Here is a 16,227-nt window from a genome sequence, read left to right as displayed (position 1 = left end):
CATGTACAAGTTCTTTATGAAGGAAGTGCCCCCAGGAGAAACCAGAAAGGGTGTAAAGGAAGCAGCACAGGGAAGGAAAAGAAGCCAAATGAGGGTGATTTGGGGTGAAGTCTCAGACTTGGACTGATTCCTCTGAGAGCTCTAGGGGGTAACATCTTTGAGAGTTTGTATCATACCAGAGTAAAAGTTGGGGTTTTGAATTCCCACACCAGTCAACTATTGGCTATGGGCTTACCATGGGAGATGTAATACGCCCGGCACTTCCAACTCACATGCCGGAGACATGGCTTTAGCACCCAATGGAAACACTTTGAATGTTGCAGGTGCAAGACAGCAACAAAGCAGAAAGAAGCACGTGGACAAGGCACCAAGTGTCCACTATACCCTGACAGTGTGGGAAGTTGTAGATAGGATGAAGAGAAAGAATACACACGCACACACACACACACACACAAAAGGTAGAGACTTGCTACTCAAAGTGTGATCCTCAGACCAGCAGCATCTGGCCGAATGGTGATCTATCACCTTCCAGAAACTTGTTAGAAATGCAGAATCTGGCTGGGTGCAGTAGCTCATGCTTGTAATCCCAGCACTTTGGAAAGCCAAGTAAGGCAGATCACTTGAGGTCAGGAGTTCAAGATCAGCCTGGCCAACATGGTGAAACCCTGTCTCCACTAAAAATGCAAAAATTAGCTGGGCGTGGGGGTGCACACCTGTAGTCCCAGCTACCCAGGAAGCTGAGGAAGGAGAATCGTTTGAATCTGGAAGGGTGGAGGCTGCTGGGAGCCGAGATCATGCCACTGCACTCCTGTCTGGGCGACAAAAGCGAGACTCTTTCCAAACAACAACAACAACAACAAAATGCAGAATCTGAGGTCTTATGAAGACCTGGTTCATCAGAATCTCATATTGATAAGATCTCCCCAACATTTGTGTGCACATTAATTTTTAAGAAGCTTAGTCCCAGAGTATCAGAAAACATAATTTGCTGGCTTTTTGCACTGCAGGAAGAATAAGCTTCCAAACCAGAGTTGCAATGTGGTGGCCTGAGAAAGTTCTCAGTCCAAAGATTCCTTGGCCTAGCAGATGAAACCAGGAGGAAGAGAAAGCATTCCCAACTGAAAGCAGGGTGGTGCCCCCTTTCCTACTCAGTGCAATTGTTTCAGCTTTGCAGATCCCACGTTCCAAGACTTTGTGGTCTCCATTAGTTCACTTGGAACTGATACCTTTTGGAGGTGGTGAGGGTTGGGGGGCTTTGTGGAGAGAGGCTGAGGAGTAGCGGTTTGGGTGTGGGTGCAGGAAAGAGCAAATATAAAATAAGGCCAGAATTAGAGCTGACCCTACAATTTAAGCTTGAAAAGCATTTTGGAAAGTCACAAGTAAATCACTTAGATATGCATCATTAAGGAGTCATGACACAACTCATACAAGAAGGGACTGTGGTAAAATATGGTAGCCACCAAAAGGCCCCCCGAATAGTAAAATATCTCTTCCACAATGTTGGAAATTCCTATTAGTCACAATGGGGGTCAGTCAACTGGGATAGCCTTGTCATGCGAGGGCCACCACAAGGAAATTTGGGAAACATCTGGCTAAAGATGGCAAATTAAAGACACTCATTTAACTTCAGGTCCCTTCTAAAATGAGAAAATAATTAGCAAAGTTTTCTTATTGTTGCTACTGTTGTTTTAGAGCATTAACCTAGGAAGATAAAGGGAATTGAAGAGTATACCACAGCCATCCCTTTTTGAATGCTGAAAAGCAGATTGGTTATTATGAATGGTAGAACCAGAAAAGTTTGATGCTGCAAAGGAAGCTATTTGGAAAGTAGAAAATAAATTCAATTTACCCGTGGAATATTTTTAAAACTGCAGAATTAGTATCAAGTACCTCAGGAACGAAGGGTTGAAAACAAGCTAAAAACAAAAGGATTTGCATTCTGTTCGAGAAGCAGCTGGACTGTCAGGTCCCCTTGCACACTCCACACAGTCAGCTTAGTGACCTTCCCCTGCAGGAAAGCAGGTGATGGAGCTTGATTCTCCAGGGAGAGTAAAATAGTGGGTGACACTCCAGATTGCAGTGCAACAGACAGAGATGGGATCAGGGTTGCCATACTGAAAAAGCAGGAGTAAGTAAAAGTTTAAATTCTGAATTCTTATATAGGCCTTACTGGGCTGCAGAAATCTGGCAGCCATCATTCTCCAGGGATAAGATTGGAACAACCTTCTCAGGGATCCAAAAATAAGAACAGTGGGAATATCCCAAACAAACAGCCCAGCGAGATCATCCTACATTCAACAATTTTCTCCCTTCTTCCTAGGTTCCTTTCCAAGCAGAACTTCCAATTTGCCATTTTGGTGTCCCATTTTAAAATGAGTAGACTGCGGAAGCATTTAAGGAGCACATATAAAATGGAAGTATGATATCAAAGTATTTTTTTAGTTTGACGATGCTTCTCCCAGGAGCTGCCAGAGGGGCTAGGAAACACAGCCCAGAAGGGTGGAAGAGTTAGTGTTCCACACAACAACTGTGGACCCGTGAGGGGCAGGACACTAGAATAAACCTGGAGATAAAGTCTTCTCTTCTTTTTATTGTAAAGGACTCTTCCAGGGTTCTCTATTCCCATGCTGCTTCTCTAAGATGTACTGTGTGTGTGAACATTTGGCTGGTTTTTCAAGCTGTAGCCACCTAGGTAAGAACCACTTGATATCAGTTTTCCTTCTTTTGCATCACTTCTGTTCTTCTTTCACTCTTGACGCCATGGAATTGTACTCTAAAATAACCATTAGAATGACAGCTTTGCCTTGAACTCTTTTGTTGGGTAACACAAAATAATATACTTGGGGACCTGAATGAACGCATGGAGCAGACATCTCATCCTCTGCCTACTGACTCCCATTAGACCATGGAGTAATTGAAAATGACATTTTATTCTATTAAAGGATAGGTAGTTTTTACTTTTTATTATGGAAACTTCCAAATGCAGACAAAGGAAAAGATAATAGTTTAATTAACCTCAAGGTACTTCGTAACTAACTTCAGTAACTATTACCCCATAACCTCTCTTATTTTATCTATACGACCATTTTCTTTCTCCCTCAACTTTGATTATTATGAATCAAAGCCTAGGAATCACTTCATTTTATCCACAAATATTTCAGTACACTCACTAAAGGTAAGGACTCTTTAAAATTATTACAAAAATTCTTTATTGTAACTAAAAAACAATCTATAGCATCAAAAAAATATTCAAATTTGTCCACTTGATTTTTAATTATGTCTTTTTGTAGTTGGTTTATTCAAATCAGAATCCAAATAAGTTCCACAAACTGCATTTTTATATAGGTTTTACTTCCATTTATCTAGATCTTCCCCCTTTCTTTTTGTCCTTTCAATGTAATTTTTTGAAGAAAATGAATAGTTTGTTCTAAATGTTTTCCCACAAATTTCCATTGTTCGTTGATTCCATCTTTGTGGTGTAATTTAACATATTCCTCTCTTCCCTTGCATTTCCTATAAACTAGCAGTGAGGAAAATACTTAATTAGATTCAGATCTCCTCCCTCCCTCCCTCCCTTCTTCCCTCCCTCCTTTCCTCCTTCCTCCTTCCTTCCTTCCTTTCTTTCTTAAATTTCTTTCTTTCTTAAATTTTTCTTTCTTTCTTTCTTTCTTTCTTTCTTTCTTTCTTTCTTTCTTTCTTTCTTTCTTTCTTTCTTTCTTTCTTTCTTTCTTTCTTTCATCAGAAATACTTCATGGGGGAGAGGGATTATACATGTCCATCAAGAGACATTAATATCTGGTTGACTTTCCTTTTGTGATATTAAGATTCAACATTGAAATCATGTGTGGTCAACCTGACATTATGAAATTTCTTTTTAGCCTTTTAACCTAATGGACTTAGCAGAAATTGAAGATATGATGTAGACCCTTTATTACAGATTGCAAAATGGTGATGGTTTAATTTCGTCAATTCTTCTTCATTTACTAGTTATATTTCTAGGAGGAAAAACTCTTCCTCCTCAAGGAAAAGTATGATGAATATTTTAATAATTTATATCATTTGCCAGTTTTCAGAATAATAATCTGGTCTATAGTATCATCTGAATTTGACTAATGGAATTTTATATTTTTTCCCCTGTAAGTGTCATTTTTAAGTCATGGACTTTAATATATTTAAAAATTTAAAATTCACTACAGTTATTATTATCTTTCATGCTCAAAGTTCCTCAACTTTGGCCACTGGGAACTTTTTCAATTGGCTCCTACGTCATTTTGACAAGATTTTAGTTGCCTTCCATGGCCTCTTTGCTTTCTGGTATGACAGAATGATCCCAACTTATCTTCTATATTGCCTATCCCAGACCTAGAATTTATAATTTTTTCAAGTATCCCTCATCCTCTATTTTAAACTTAATTTTTTTATTGTTTTAACTTTTAAGTTCAAGGGTACAAGTACAGGTTTGTTACATAGGTAAACTAGTGTCATGGGGGTTTGCTGTACAGATTATTTCATCACCCAGTATTAAGCCTAGTACCCATTAGCTGTTTTTCCTGATCCTCTTCCTCCTCCCACCTTCCATCCTCTGAGAGGTTCCAGCGTGTGTTGTTCCCTTCTATGTGTCCATGTGATCTCATCGTTTAACTCCCACTTACAAGTGAGAATATGAAGTATTTGGTTTTCTGTTCCTGTGTTAGTTTGCTAAGGATAGTGGCCTCCAGCTCCATCCATGTCCCTGCAAAAGACATGATCTCATTCTTTTTTTATGGCTGCATTGTATACCATGCTGTATTACATACCACATTTTCTTTACCCAGTGTATGATTTAAGCATCCCTAGTCCTCTTTAGAGGCAAACGTTTTGTAACTTAATACAGAATATTTTTCTGAGTTTGTGATAGAAAATATATATATATTTTTAAGACAGAGTCTCTATCTGTTGCCCAGGCTGAGTCCAGTGGCCTGATATCAGCTCACTGCAACCTCTGCCTCCCGGGTTCAAGTGATTCTTCCACCTCAGCCTCCCAAGTAGCTTGGATTACAGGTGCCTGCCACCATGCTCTAACTTTCGTATTTTTAGTAGAGACGTGTTTTCACCATGTTGGCCAGGCTCGTCTCGAATCCTGACCTCAAGTGATCCACCAGCCTTGATCTCCCAAATTGCTAGGATTATAGGCATGAGCCATCACACCTGGCCAAAAAGACTTTTTTTAAGACATAAAATGCTAAGCAAGATTAATGTGACAGCATCAAAAGTCATCTTAAATGAAAATTAAAGATGGCAAATTAGAATATTTTTGCAACCTATATAGCTAGCAAAGGTTAAATATCCAGTACATATAAAGAAGTCCCATACGTCAACAAAAAGACAAATAACAACAAAAAAAAGCCTCTCAAATCTCCCCCAAAAACTTTTAAGCAAAATTTTCACAGAAGAGGAAATACACATCATATATTATCATAATATTATGAAATATATATCATCATAATATTATGAAATAGTAAGAGCTGTTCAGTCTCTTCAGCAGTATGAAAATTGCAAATCAGGACATGCCACCTTATACATACTATAATAGCTTGTCAAAAATTAAGACATTTGACAAAATTAAGTGCTGGAGAGGTGTGTATGAGAGGTCTTTGTATATTGTTGATGGGAATATATATTTTAAAAAGCATATCAGGAAACAATAACTAGAAACAGCCTAAATATGTATTGACAGGAAAAAATGAATGAATAAATTATGATACTTTAATTATTTCAATGGAGTAGCAATGAAAAACATAAAATATACCTACAAGAAACAACTGGCTGAATTTTGAAAATATAATGTAGAATGCTCTAGAGGACTTGTAACATTTTAGTAAACAATATGGCATTGTTTTCTATATATGCTGGAGAAACTCTTGCATTGCCTGTGCACATGTTCAGAGTTTCTCTACAGGAGTCCGTATCCTGTAGCATATGGCCCACCACATGTTTTTCGTACGTGAAATTGTGTTGGAACACAGTCATATCCACTTGTTTGTGTCTGCTTGCCTATCACAGGGCAGAGATGAGCGGTGGCAACAAAGACTAAGATATTTACTATCTGACCCTTTTACCAAACAAGTTGGCGGGCACCCTTTCTAGAACATTTATAAGGTAATGCCAATTTTTATAAAGTTCACACACAAGCAATACTAAACAATATACTATCTGGGCAGACTTTCATGGATAAAGATATAAAAATGAAACTAGAGAATAATGAATATAAATTCAGAAAAGTGTTTACTGCAGGTAAGGATGGAAAGGCTGATTTCTTTCTTTGGGAGAAATCCATAGTAAATGGCAGTTAATAGAAATATTCCCTTCTATGCATTAAATAGTATATTAGAAACATAGACAAATCAAAAAGACAAAAGGAAATAATTCGAGAAATTCCCTGAGACTAAATGACACGAGCTTCCAGGCTGAAAGGGCTTACTAAGTGCCAGTAGAGTGGATAAATGTAAGTCTATCCCAAGGCACATCACTGTGAAATTTCAGAATGTTGGAAACAGAGGGTCTGTAAGCTTCCAGAGACCAAAATTAAGTCACAGATCAAAGATCAGAAATTAGAATGACGTTGGACTTCTAACAGCAAGACTAGAGGCTAGGGTATGATGGTAAAGATCTTCAAATTTGGAGCAATAATATTTTTAAATTTAGAATTCTGTACATCACCAAATTACCAATTTGGTAAAAGAGGGAGATGAAGCATTTTCAGACATTTATGATCTCAGAAAGCTTTCTCCCCATGCCTTTTTTTCTTTTTTTCCAAGTAGCTCCTAGAGCATGTGCTGCTTAAAAATGAGGCAGGGAACCATGAAGAGGATGATAAAAGATGTAGGAAAAAGAGAAGCCAATCCAAGAGAGAAGTAAAGGGATCCACCTCGGGATTCTGCGTTTTCTTTAGCCGTCAGAACTTCAGGGGCCTAAAGAGCAACAGCGTTCAGTCTGGACCCGGTCAGAGGCTCAGAGTGTGATTATTTTAAGAAAATGAAATTGATTAGATATTTCAAGTGTCTGAATGCATTAAAATAAGACTTGTCTGGCTAGGAGAGGCTTTGTGGTCAAGTTGGTGATAAGTATATATAACACTAAGCAAATTTTTTAAAAATCTGAGATAATGCTATGAAAACAAAACGTGCAGAAAATAAAATTATAGAATATGGCCCAGCAGTGAATTCCATGCACATAATCATGATAATGTAAACCAAAAATATTGACTGAAGTTTAGTATTACTACAGGCATATTTGAAATATGGCAGGATGGGAAATGTTCACATGTGTACGAGGAATAGCTGATGCCTAGAGCTCTTTAAGAAGTAGCAATATAATCATGTTTTTAGAGATACAGAGTTAAATACCAAACAAACAAACAAACAAAAAATTAGCCGAAGTAGTTTTAAAAATTGTCTTTTTAAAGGAGTGAGAAATGAGAAGAAAAATAACATGCATGTCTGGTTTTAATTAAAATTTAAAAACAAATTGCAACAATAACAGAGTAGAACAAAGTTCGTGTGTTAAATATGATCGTCTTCCTCCAGTCTAACCAACCAACCAACCAACCAAATATAGTAATACCTGGAGTTGACCCTTTCCTTAATAAAAATTAATTAAACAAGTCTGCTTGAACCCACGAAGATGAGATACCATCTTTTGTAATCTCTTCAACACATTATGCAATCTTTGAATTCTGGTGAAGTTCGTTGCTCCAGAAAAAAAAAAAAAAAAAAAAATGCTATTTGTCAGTTGAGAGAGAAAAAAAAAGAGCAGCATCTGCTGATATTTGTAAGCTGAATTGACACAGGTAGACCACGGTACTTTCCTAGAAGACATAAACCACATAAACAGAATACCAGCCTCAGACAAATTGCAAACCTCAGACAAGTTTACTCTGGGACCATGATAAAATGAGATCATTTCATAATTTTGTCTATGTGCAAAACATCACTGCACCACCCATGAAATACCAAACATCCACTGTCTCACCCAAAATGATTGACTACTACTTCTTTAACATTTATAATCTTATCCTCTTTCTAGTTTCTCCTTCCTGTATATGAGATTTACTGAGATACCAGTCAAAGACTTAACTCCACTTTCTGGCAGCACCCAATTTCGGGCAAAACCCAGGCATAAGTAGGGGTGGGATGTCAGACAATGCCTGATGAGAGGCAACGTGACTAAGAGAAGATTCAGTTTAGCAAATTTCTTGAGGACTTACCATTTGCTAATGACAACGCTAGGCCTTGGGGAAATCAGGATCAAAATCAAAATCAGGAAGAGCGATTATCTCTGTCTTTGAGATTCTAACAGCTCCTTAAGCAATCACAGAAATGGAATCACACATAGTAAAGTTGGAATGAGCAAGCAAGGTATTGTCAGTGGAAAGAGCATTGGCCTAAAACATCTGGGTCGAATATACTCTGTCACAATTCCTTAATAATGAGGCAACTCCCTTGATCACTCTACATGTCTTCTTGCTCAGCTGTACAACATTTATCTTATTCAAACAATTGTTGAAATGATTAAATAAGATAATGTACATTGAAGGACATTATAATGGGACCATTACAATGTAAAGAAGGGGAAGCCCGAAGAAGTTAAGTGACCCACCTAAGATTACACGGGTATTATCAGATTTCAGTTTAACACTCATGTGAAGGTTAGTATCAACAGTACCTCTATAATAATAATAATATCAAGTGCTTATTGTGATTACACATTCTGCCCAACACTTCACCTACATTATTTCATTTATAACAACAATGCTTTAGTTTTATATACATAGTGTATGACTTTTCTCAAATATCTCCTACTTCATTATTTTAATAAGAGGTACAGGAACTCATAAGCATGGTTATATTTTAGGTAACAATATAAGAAATTTTGCACATGCAGGATTTGTGCTTATCTTTCCATATTAAGAAGAAGAAACAGGATCTTACTTCAAGATTATGATGCCATACCAAAAATCACACAATGTGATTTTAGTATGAGTCAGAGATAAGGGCCAAGGGATCATGACTCTTCATTAGGAAAAGTGATGACCAAAGGTTCTTTATGGATGCTGAAGTCTTCCAAAAAAATGTTTCAAATGGGCTTTACGTGCTCAAGTCCAGCAAAACAGGAATTTGTCATAGAGTTAAGAGTACTCACACATTTGTAACTCTAGGAGATGATCACAAAGATATGCATACCTGAGTGCTGGGGAAAAGTCTATCACCTTTTTTGAGTAAATGGTATGCATTTATTACCTATCTCTCCATGTGTTTGGGTTTCTTAGCAGAGCTTGATGAGGCATGAGACTAGTATAATATGTAGTCAGTTCTGAGTCAAAGAGGCATTGGACACTAAGAAGACAGTGCTATAGAAACGTTAAATGATCATACTCTTTTGAGCTTTGCCCATAGAATAGTGAGCAATGCTTTCATACTAAAGAAACAAGCATACGGGTGTGAATATTGAAATTATCAAGAAATGTGATTGATATAGTGTTGGAAGGGCAACAAAACATCACTGAGAAATCATATGCTTTGAGAGGTACTAATTCCTTTGACTCAGACTTCGTCTAAGCAAAAGCTTTGAAGGGATAGATTCAGTATCTAGAAGCAAATGTCAGGAAAAAAGAAAATAGGCCATCACAAGTCCTGACCTGAAGGAAATCCAGTATATTCTTGATCTTTGTTTGATTTCATTAGCCTAGTTACTTACATGTCAAATAAATCATTTAAATTATCTGTTACTCTGAAGCCAATGTTCTTGCAGATCATATGCAATCTATGAGCTAGAGCACAGTGTTTAGCAGCACCTTCCAAAATTGGGATTTTTTTTTTGTCATTAAAAGTTTTGTTTACTTCTGTTTATAACCAAGTATCCAATATAAAATTTAGAATATTAGGATAAGTGGAGTAGCCTTCCTCCCTTGTGACTTCTCCTTTTGTTGCTTTTAGCCCTTACCATCTTCTCTTTTCTCTTTGTCTTCTTCCTTACTACTTAATATGTACTCACAGCTTAGAACTTTTGGAGTCCTATCTCCGGTGAGGCCTTACCCTAATCCAGGAGTAGGGACAGAGCTCTCTTGCTGCTGGCCTGATGCACTCTGTGCCTATTGCAATTAGTCAAGTTCAAGGTTTCTGTTTCGCTGTCTATGGATCCACCCCAGCACCTGCCACTAAAGTCCCCTAAGTTCCTAGTCCCAGGATCCCAACATTCACCTAAAATCCAGTTCATGAGACTCAGCCTTAACTGCTCCCTGTCCTGGAAGACAGTTTTCTATCCTCATAGCAAAGCAGGGAAAGCAGGAAGGCTATACTTTGAGGGTGTCTCAGTAGTGCTGGGGAGGATCAAAATTGAAGTACAAAAGTTTGTTTTCAGTTGAGTTCAAAAAATATTAATTGGGGCATCCCCAAGTGGGCACATAATCTACTAAGTGCTGTGTATATAAAAAATAAAATGTACATTTTCTGCTTTCAATGAGGAAACAAATAGTAAAAGCATGAATTGCACACAATTTCCTAAGTATATTAATAAAGGTAAAGAAATAGTATTCACTGATGCTAGCAATTTTTGTGTACCTGTGTGCCAGATATTATGATAAATACTTTATCTAGAGTGGTTATTGTGATTAGAGAGGCACCAGATCACTGATGGTCTTGGACACATATGAACCTAGCTAATCTATATCCTGTATTTAATGGAGACTCATTGAAAGATTTTAAGAAGGGTTATTGCTGGATCAGATTAAATTTATGGATTAAGGGACAAGACACTAGAAACACAGAACCCAAGGCTAAGATGATGAAGACCAGAGCCAGGGCAATAATTTTAGAGAAAAAAGAGGATCATACTGACTCAAAAAATATTTTGAACCTAAAATTATTGTTAAATGGTAGATGTGGAAAGGGATAAGAAGAAAAGATTCAAGGATGTTTCTTCGATATTAGCTTGAATAAATAACAGGCAAATGGGAAGTAAATGAGGACAAACAGGTCTGGGAAAATGATGGAAGCATGATGTGTCCAGCTTTGGACCATGGACATGGGTGCAGCCATGATGAGGGGAGGGGTCATGGCTGGAGACAGAGTTGCAGGAATCTTTGTTGTCTCTTTCTTTTTTCCCCCACCCACCACTCACATCCGATTCACATTCTCATCTTCCTGCCCATACACTCAGTGTACTATGACTAATCAACAGGGGAAGAACTGAGCAATAATTTTTTCTGCCTCCTCCTCATTTTTCTACAAGTCTAAATAAGGCAGTCATGATTAGAAAGCAATGCAAATTCTATGGTCCAACCCTAAGATAAAATGCATGACTACCACAAAGTTCCTTTAGTTTCTCCTTGCCATTTCCTTCCTAGAAATCAAGGGATTCCCCACATTATTTTATATAGGACCAAATTGAATCTGTCTGCAGGGCATGCATATATGTATTTTAGTAGCAAGTGTCAATCTGTTTCTGCTCTTTTATCCACCCTTAATAAAAAAAAAAGATACAAAAAAGCAAAAAGTCATAAGAAGATAAAACAAAAATAATTGTCATCTGAATTTAGAATGTACTGTTTTCTTTTCTTTTTTTTTTTCTTTTTTTTTTTTTTTTTGAGATGGGGTCTCGCTCTGTCTCCCAGGCTGGCGTGCAGTGGCACAATCTCGGCTCACTGCAAGTTCCAACTCCTGGGTTCACACCATTCTCCTGCCTCAGCCTCCTGAGTAGCTGGGACTACAGATGCCCGCCACCATGCCCGGCTAATTTTTTGTATTTTTAGTAGAGACAAGGTTTCACTGTGTTAGCCAGGATGGTCTCGGTCTCCTGACCTTGTGATCCGTCCGCCTCGGCCTCCCAAAGTGCTGGGATTACAGGCGTGAGCCACCGCGCCCAGCCTAGAATGTATCTTAGAGTTATTTAGTTATGTGTTTATCATCTGAGTACATATGTGCTATGGCAATTAACACTGAAATAGGCTACTTCCCCTAGGCCTAGAACATTGGCTGAGATCCACTGGGAACATGCTAGATAAGAGAGAGATTAAATTAAGACTTGTTAAGTAATATGAATAATTCATTTAACCATATTTAATCCACAAGGATAATGGAGAGGTGAGTGATGCATGGAATCAAGGTTATATGAGTCTAATATTGTATCATTAGCTCCTCCAAGGAAGCACACCATTGTAAGCACGGAGTTTCACTGGTGTGTACAAGGAGTGAATTCATGACTCACAGTTCTGAGGCTGCTCTGGACATACAATCTTGCACGCTTTTGTCATGACAGGTCTTAAGAAGTTTATCGACTTTCTCAAATAGCTGAATGACAGAACACTGGATTTTTGTTCAGATAGCCTATCAACCTGGCATCTGTGTTGAGGTTGTCACTTGGTAACAAGATAAATACTCCGACAGAGGTGTTACACTCCCTAACAAAGCTCACTTCATGTGCAGACTTTCTCACACTCATAGCAGGACCAGGGCCACATCTTAAAATAGGTGAGGTTTGCTTTCTTTGCCCTGGATCTCGGGACCTTGCCTCTCTGTGGTCTAGGCCTACCCTTATTCAAAGCCTTCTCATTCTCCTATCCTCTTCACACGCCCCGAAACTCCTTCCTGGACCACCCCTTTCTCTGTAAAACCTGCTTCACAGGAATTTAGATACATGTAATATTTCTCCCAAAGCCGTTAACACACAAAGTGTTGTTGCTAATTTATTATCTGATAAAGAGATTTCAAAAAGTGTATATTGGAGAATATTCTAGCCAAGATGCCCCAAATTCACACCATGGAGGTGACTGCCTTCACCTCCAGTTGGTTCTGCTCACAGCAACAACTACTTAAATTTCTGGAATAAACCATGCTATCTAACTACTAAGGCTAATTAATACTAATGATCTTTGTTATAAATTAATGTTGTTTCAATATGTCTAAATGGAAGTAGTTAAAAATAAGGTTATTATATAGAATTTTATATCATAATAGGACTTCCTTTTTGACCTGCATTCATGTCGTGTTTGAGATAATTTCAGTGGTGATATTTTTTTGCTGATACAGAAATGATGCATTTTCCTAATTTGTACATTCCCCATATATCCATGAATCATGTAAAATAGTTAATTACAGTAGTATCACTGATTGCTCTTCAAAGTGGAGAGGATAGAAATGCATTACAATGTGCCAAACATGAGTAAGTCATTCAGCAAACACTAAGTGAACACCTAATATGAGCCAAATGCCTGTCCTAGCCATTGGGGAAGACCATTATTGTCTTGGAATTCATGGTTGTTACCATCTGACAGGGAAGATAGGCACTGAAGTGTAAACTACACAGGTTATGCAATCACAGTTGTTTAGGTGTCTCAAAGAAAAAGCACAGTGTATGCAAGTCTCAAATCAGATATTAGAACTTTATTATTTATAAAGTTATGGTCTTCTTTTGGATATTGTTTCTCCTTTAAACATGATTCATTGTAGTGATAGTGGGGAGATAAAAAAACACCTCAATATAGAACCTTCAGTAAATTATTTCTGATTTTAAAAGTAATGCTGCCTATTATGGAAAATGTGGGATATTTTTCAAGGTACAAAGAAAGACAATGATAAATCTATAAAGTTACCACTTAGACATAGACCCTGTTTATGTTTTGAAGAAATGTTATGTTAAGTAATATTTCTTCTGCATGTATTTTATTTGTATAATGAATATCATACAGCCCATATAATTTTATTTCCTTCCATTTCCCACTTATGATTATCTCATACACATTTTCCTAGAAAATAAGACACTTTCTGTTTCAGTAATCTCATGCTCCATAGGAGTGACCTGCTCTGCAATTGTTGCACGTACTATTTCAGGTTATTTGAGAAAACTTAATCTTATGTATTTTCTAAAGGTAAGGAGTACTCTTTAGTGACTGTGCTTTTTTTCTACTTGACCTGCTGACTGGGTTCTGCTATATAGTCTCCTAATACATTTCCCACCCTTTAGGTTCTTTCTGTTCTGAATTTTCAGATTTTTCTTCTTAAAACACCACTTTTTACAAGTCACTTCCCTTCTTGAGAGTTTACAGTAGACTGCCTTTAGCTTAGATCCCAACTCAGCCTGGTATCAAAGGCTGCTCCGTCAGATCTGTTCCTTTTCTACTTTCCTCCTCTGTAACACCAGTTCGGATCTAGACAGACCTCAGAAAGCTATTCAATGATCTTTGCTTCCCACTTCTATAATATTAGTGCCTTCCTTTCTCTATTGTCAATTTTTTCATTTATCTCAACTCTTTGCTCAAGGCTCTAACACACATTATCGATCCTTTTCCTTCTTTCTATGATACTATTAGCACCACTCAATTTGGCTTTAAGTTACATATTATCTTTTACAAGTCTCTCTAGTTGTTTGAGGTGTGAAAATCTAATCTTCTTATACTGAACTCATAAATTGCTCTAATCTAGGCAGAAAGGCAGCTCCCAAACCTGACACCAACGGTCACCCTGTTATATATCAGCTAACGTTATGCAGCGCTCACTACCAAGAAGAATCTGCTAAGGACTTGGCAGGCATTATCTCATTGATTATTCACAGCAACCTGTATTATTTAGAATGCTTTTGGCTGCAAATGACAGAGAACCCATAGTGTTGAAGGATGCTGAAACAATACAGACTTATTTATTATAACATCTCGGATAACAACAGCAAGAGCAAAAACTAGAGGCAGGTGGTTTCTGGCATTGGCAGATGTCAGGGCTGTTGTTTGGGATCACTGCAAATTTCTCAGTCTTCCTACATGGTTGAAATATGACTGTGGCATCTTCTGGCATCACATCCTTGCACAACCGTGCTCAAAGTTGGGTAGGAAGATATGGAGGTTCTTTCTTCATGCTTCCTTCTATCAAGGAAAGAAAACCTTTTCCCAAACATTCCCCAGTGGATTTCTCCCAAAACTCATTGTCCAGAATTGGGTTTCTATGTCCACCTATCCCCCCGCACATCCCCCCTACAAGACTGGCAACTAGGCTTTCCTTTCCTGAGATCAAGGGTTCTCTGGATAATACCTGATGAAAATCAGGAACAAGGGTAGCAGAAAGGCATTGGTTGGGGTAGGCAATCAACAGTACCAGCTGTATAGAATTATTAGGAGATTAAAAGTTAGAGTAGTTGAGAAATACGTGCAAGATTATACAACTAGTAAGTGGCAAAAAGAAGATTCTGAGTCTGAGACTTCTCGGAGTCTCTCAGAATTCATATCCTTGTTCACCACAGTATAGGGCCTCTCTAGAGAGTTTTAGCATATTACCCTATCCATTAAAAATATTTGGTAAGAATTTGCTTGATGCTCACCACTGTTCTTGCTGCTCAAGGGAAACCAAGTGTATATTTATGGATAGATCCTAACTGAGATGATATTGTCAGAATATACATGATTATTATACTACATCCTCAACTCTGAAAGTTGCAGTTCTACGTAGAAGTTCACTGAGGGTTGTAGGAGTCAGAATGGACTACATGGAAGTTATGGGGTGTGAATCAAACCTCATAGGTGAGTCAGTGGGGAGAAAGAAGCATGACGTTCCTCTTGAGAATAACTGGAATGAAAATAATACGGTGAGAAAGAGTAGCACCTGAAAAGTGAGTGAAGGAAAGGGTGGCGGAAGTTCTAGGTACGTTGATATCTGTCCCAACTTGTTGAGCTGTCAATGTGTGGTTAAAAAACAGTTAAACAGGCCTGGCACGGTGGCTCACTCCTGTAATCCCAGCACTGTGGGAGGCTGAGGTGGGCGGATTGCCTGAGGTCAGGAATTTAAGACCAGCCTGGCCAACATGGTGAAACCCCATCTCTACTAAAAATTAACTAGGTGCAGTGGCGGGCACCTGTAATCCCAGCTATTCAGGAGGCTGAGACAGGAGGATCACTTGAACCCAGGAGGCGGGGGTTGCAGTGAGCAGAGATCGCGCCATTGCGCTCCAGCCTGGGCAACAAGAGTGAAACTCGGTCTCAAAAAAATAAAAACAAAAAACAATTAAACAGATTATTGGTCACATAGACATTTCCAGAGGGGTCTTCTTGGACTGAGGCTGAAAAGAAAGAAGGGACTTAGCTCACCACCAGACTCCTGAGCACTGACGGGAGAAGAGCATTGAGGACCAAGGGGCATTAACACATGTAAAAGGGTCAATGGCTCCTAATAAAAGATAAGACCTGTTTTGTTTTTATTTTATTTTATT

Source organism: Macaca nemestrina, chromosome 19 (genome assembly GCF_043159975.1).
Source record: "Macaca nemestrina isolate mMacNem1 chromosome 19, mMacNem.hap1, whole genome shotgun sequence".
Classification (NCBI taxonomy): Eukaryota; Metazoa; Chordata; class Mammalia; order Primates; family Cercopithecidae; genus Macaca; species Macaca nemestrina.
This window is presented reverse-complemented; position numbering follows the sequence as displayed.